This window comes from Narcine bancroftii, chromosome 9, assembly GCF_036971445.1.
Source record: "Narcine bancroftii isolate sNarBan1 chromosome 9, sNarBan1.hap1, whole genome shotgun sequence".
NCBI classification, from domain to species: Eukaryota; Metazoa; Chordata; class Chondrichthyes; order Torpediniformes; family Narcinidae; genus Narcine; species Narcine bancroftii.
In genome coordinates this window covers 56,815-62,193 of record NC_091477.1, presented here as the reverse complement: position 1 = coordinate 62,193, position 5,379 = coordinate 56,815, and the positions used below count along the sequence as shown (strand labels likewise).

General features: G+C 53.9%; 1 long non-coding RNA gene across 1 annotated transcript; it reads left to right on the top strand.

Annotated features, from left to right (window-relative positions):
* The first annotated feature begins 503 nt into the window (after window positions 1-503).
* Window positions 504-4,602, top strand: LOC138742794 (uncharacterized). Its single transcript, XR_011344410.1, has 3 exons — window positions 504-564; window positions 1,341-1,566; window positions 4,387-4,602. It is a non-coding gene; the product is annotated as an uncharacterized lncRNA (long non-coding RNA).
* The last annotated feature ends 777 nt before the right edge of the window (window positions 4,603-5,379 follow it).

Here is a 5,379-nt window from a genome sequence, read left to right as displayed (position 1 = left end):
AAATTTGAATTTCTCTTTTGAAGATTTGGGATGTGTATTTACCAATTGTAGGAATTAAATTGTAATCACCCAACACGAACTTTCTGACTCCTAAAACCAAGAAAAGCAAGATTTTATTTGAGAGTTTTGGTCAATTTTTATAAATACTATCTAGATGTTTTCTCTCTTTATTGTTTTCTATTGGGCAGCTGTGGGAGGGGTTACTTTTTGAATTACTATGCATTAATTTTATCTTATTTTCAAATAAGAAATTTAAGTTTTTTAATGCATATGTTAAATTAAATGTAAAAATGTTACAAATAAGATAAATGAAGAATTGTTTCAGGAACTGGCGATCTTCCACGAGTGCCGTGAACCCCAGGCAGCAGGAATGTGTGAACGAAACACAAAACTGGCCAGAACAACTGAGGAAACACGGCTAAAAGTGCCCAAAAAGGTGCTGATGCCATCTTGATTTTAATGCAGGTGACACTGAGGAATGCGTTGGGGCAGAGATGGTCTATGGACAGCCAATACAGACGCCTTGGGGAACAAAGCCCGCACCACCAGTAGGGATGGATAATGGTGGGTAATGAATAAATATTAGAGACACCGAGAGAGAGCGACACACACATACCCAGACAGACACACACACACACAGAAACAGAGAGACAGACACACACACACAGACAGACACACAGAGAGAGACACACACAGAAACATACACAGACAGAGAGAGAGAGACAGACAAGAGACACACACAGACGGAGAAAGAGACACGCACACGACACAGAGAGACAGACACACACACACAGAGAGACAAACACACGACACAGAGAGACAGACATAGACAGAGAGACACACACAGAGACAGAGACACAGATATAGAAACACACACCGAGAGAGAAACACAGAGAGAGAGAGACAGACACACAGAGAGAGAGAAAGACACAGACAGAGAGAGAGAGACACACACACAGAGACTCAGATACAGCGACATAGACAGAGAGACACACACACATACAGACAGAGAGACACAAATTGTGACACAGAGGGAGAGAGAGACACACACACAGAGCGACAAACAGACAGACAGAGACACACACAGAGGGAGATACACAGAGAGAGAGACACACACAGACAGAGACACAGACAGAGTCAGACACAGAGACACAGACACAGAGACACACTCAGACACAGAGAGACACACAGTGACAGAGACACACTCAGACCGAGAGACAGACACACAGACATAGAGAGAAACACACAGACGTAGTTACACACGCACACAAACAGACAGAGAGAGACCCCTTGGTTGTGCCCTTCACCTTCGCACTTAACTCCCTCATCTCTCCTGGCAGGATTTCATCACCTTTCCTACCCGTGGACCATGACATCTGTCTGCTCATCCTCCATCCTGAGAATGGTGTGAACTCTACCCTAGAAACCCCACAGCAAAGAAAAGAGACCCTTCGGCCCTTCTCGTCCATGGTGAAATATCATTCTGCCAGTCTCATCGACCTGCAGCCAGTCCCTAACCCTCCTGACTTCCCACATCCATGGATCTCTGCAATTGATTCTTAAAACGTAAGAGTTTGAATGTTAAATGGCAGACCATTGAGGAGTGTTGTCAAACAAAGGGATTGAGGAACTGTGATACAGAACTGCCCGAAAGTGGAGTCCCATGTAGAGATGGGGGGGGGGGGTGGGGGGGTGAAGAATGCTTCTGGTATTTTGGCCTTCAGAAATGAGAGGATTGAGTGCAGGAGGTGGGAGGCTACGAGGAAGTTGGACAAGGCCTGGGTGAGGCCAACTGGGGAACATTGTGTGCCGTTTGGGTGGCCGGAGGAGAGGAAGGATAGGAATGAGAGCGCATCGAGGAGAGGGACAAGAAGGTGGTCTGGCTTTCGGGGTTTGAGTTCCAGGGGAAGGTTGGACAGGCTGGGACTTTATTCCCTGGAGCGTAGAAGATTGAGGAAGATTTGAAAATTGTGAGTGGGGACGGATCGTGTCCATGGGGACAGGCTGTTTCCAAGGAGAGTGGGGGAGATTCAAAGAGGAGGACATGGATTGAGATTGAAGGGGAATTTTTTTTCCCTCAGAGGGGGGTGGGAGCGTGGAATGAGCTTTGGGCCAAGGTGGTGGAGGTGGGATGGACTGGAATCTTGTGGGGGAATGTGGTGCAGGTCCTGGTGTGGAAATGTGCAGCCTGAAGGGGAGATGGACTGGAGGCCCGAGGCAACTCTCGGACCCTTCCCCAGTGGGACGAGGTTCTCAGGACAGAGGGGGCTCCAAAGGGCTCCATCCAGGGGCTCGTGGTGGCGAAGAGATCCCGTGCAGGGGTGGCCAAAGCTCTCGCGAGAGCGACCCCTGGGGACCGCCATGTTGTTGATCTTTCCCGCCTTTGGAGGAGTAGTTGGCGAGCGGGAGGGAGAGAGAGGTTTGTGTCGGTTCTTCACGGGCGGGAATCGAGGCATTTTGGGAGCGAGACCAGAGAGGACGGAGTTTCCACGGGTCGCCCTTTGGGTCTGGGGCGGCCGTAGCTCGGAGGGGAACGTGCAGAGGGATGGTTGTGAGGTGGGTCCGGGGAACCATGAGGGAGTTTGGGTCGGGGTGACATTAGGGTGTGGTAGTCGGGGACCCGCGAGGCTGAAGGGGGGTCGGGGTCCGTGAGGCTGTTGGGGGGAGGGGTAAACGTGAGGCTGAGTGGGGTCGGGGACCCGCGAGGCTAAGGGGGGTCGGGGACACGCGAGGCTGAGGTCGGTCGGGGACCCGCGAGGCTGAGGTCGGTTGGGGGCCGCGAGGCTGAAGGGGGTTGGGCCCCGCGAGGCTGTGGGGGGTTGGGCCCCGCGAGGCTGTGGGGGGTTGGGCCCCGCGAGGCTGTGGGGGGTTGGGCCCCGCGAGGCTGTGGGGGGTTGGGCCCCGCGAGGCTGAGGGGCGTTGGGTCCCACGAGGCTGAGGGGCGTTGGGTCCCGGCGAGGCTGAGGGTGGTCGGGGCCCGCGAGGCTGAGGGTGTGACCCGTGAGGCTGAGGAGGTCGGGCCCCACGTGGCTCACGAGGGTCGTGGACCCATGAGGCTGAGGGGGGGTCGGGCACCCGCGAGGCTGATGGGGGTCGGGGCCCCGCGAGGCTGAGGGTGGTTGGACTCCACGAGGCTGAGGGTGGTTGGGACCTAGAAAGGTGAGGGGGCATCAGGGACCGGTGAGTCTGAGGAGGGAGGGCCAGCCAGAAGGTTGAGGGGAACCAGAAGGGTGAGGGGGAACCAGATGGGTGAGGGGGGAACCAGATGGGTGAGGGGTGTTGGGGACCTGCGTGGCTGAGAGGGGTGTCGGCGATCCTCTAGGCTGAGGGGTTGTCGGGAACCCAGAAGGGTGAGCGGGGATCGGAGACACGTGAGGCTGAGGGGGGAGGAGGGAGGGGGGCCCAGAAGGGTGAGGGTGACCTGAGAGCCTGAGGTAGAACCGTGAAGCTCAGGAGGTTGAGGACCCAGAACGGTGACGGGGTTTGGGAACTGCGAGGGTGAGGAGGACCAGTGAGTGTGAGGGGGTCGGGGACCCTTGGATGGGAATGAGCGGGAAGTTTGTGAGCGATGTGAGGGGGACGGGTGGTCAGGGCCAATAATAGAAAGGTTCCACTTTTCCACAGGACTCTCTGTTCCTCAAGTAGATGCGGCAGTGATGTTCCCACCACCCCATCCAGCGCCAGGATTCCTGGCGTTGACGTCAATGAGGGATCAGGGATGCTATGAGGACAGACACACACACACACAGAGACAAACACACGACACAGAGAGACAGACATAGAGACACACACAGAGACAGAGACACAGATATAGAAACACACACAGAGACACAGAGAGAGAAACACAGAGTGAGAGAGACACACAGAGAGAGGGACAGAGAGAGAGAAAGACACAGACAGAGAGAGAGACACACACACACACAGAGACTCAGATACAGAGACTCAGATACAGAGACATAGACAGGGAGACACACACACATATACAGACAGAGAGACACAAATTGTGACACAGAGGGAGAGAGAGACACACACACAGAGCGACAAACAGACAGACAGAGACACACAAACAGACACAGAGACACACACACAGAGGGAGATACACAGAGAGAGAGACACACACAGACAGAGAGAGACACAGACAGAGTCAGACACAGAGACAGAGACACACTCAGACCGAGAGACAGACAGAGAGAGACACAGACAGAGTCAGACACAGAGACAGAGACACACTCAGACCGAGAGACAGACAGAGAGAGACACACACACAGACATAGAGAGAAACACACAGACGTAGTTACACACGCACACAAACAGACAGAGAGAGACCCCTTGGTTGTGCCCTTCACCTTCGCACTTAACTCTCTCATCTCTCATCTCTCCTGGCAGGATCTCATCAACTTTCCTACCCATGGACCATGACATTGTCTGCTCATCCTCCTTCCTGAGAATGGTGTGAACTCTACCCTAGAAACCCCACAGCAAAGAAAAGAGACCCTTCGGCCCTTCTCATCCATGGTGAAATATCATTCTGCCAGTCTCATCGACCTGCAGCCAGTCCCTAACCCTCCTGACTTCCCACATCCATGGATCTCTGCAATTGATTCTTAAAACGTAAGAGTTTGAATGTTAAATGGCAGACCATTGAGGAGTGTTGTCAAACAAAGGGATTGGGGAACTGTGATACAGAACTGCCCGAAAGTGGAGTCCCATGTAGAGATGGGGGGGGGGGGTGGGGGGGTGAAGAATGCTTCTGGTATTTTGGCCTTCAGAAATGAGAGGATTGAGTGCAGGAGGTGGGAGGCTACGAGGAAGTTGGACAAGGCCTGGGTGAGGCCAACTGGGGAACATTGTGTGCCGTTTGGGTGGCCGGAGGAGAGGAAGGATAGGAATGAGAGCGCATCGAGGAGAGGGACAAGAAGGTGGTCTGGCTTTCGGGGTTTGAGTTCCAGGGGAAGGTTGGACAGGCTGGGACTTTATTCCCTGGGCCATAGAAGATTGAGGAAGATTTGAAAATTGTGAGTGGGGACAGATCGTGTCCATGGGGACAGGCTGTTACCAAGAAGAGTGGGAGAGATTCAAAGAGGAGGACATGGATTGAGATTGAAGGGGGATTTTTTTTCCCTCAGAGGGGGGTGGGAGCGTGGAATGAGCTTTGGGCCAAGGTGGTGGAGGTGGGATGGACTGGAATCTTGTGGGGGAATGTGGTGCAGGTCCTGATGTGGAAATGTGCAGCCTGAAGGGGAGATGGACTGGAGGCCCGAGGCAACTCTTGGACCCTTCCCCAGTGGGTCGAGGTTCTCAGGACAGAGGGGGCTCCAAAGGGCTCCATACAGGGGCTCGGGGTGGCGGAGAAGAGATCCCGTGCAGGGGTGGCCAAAG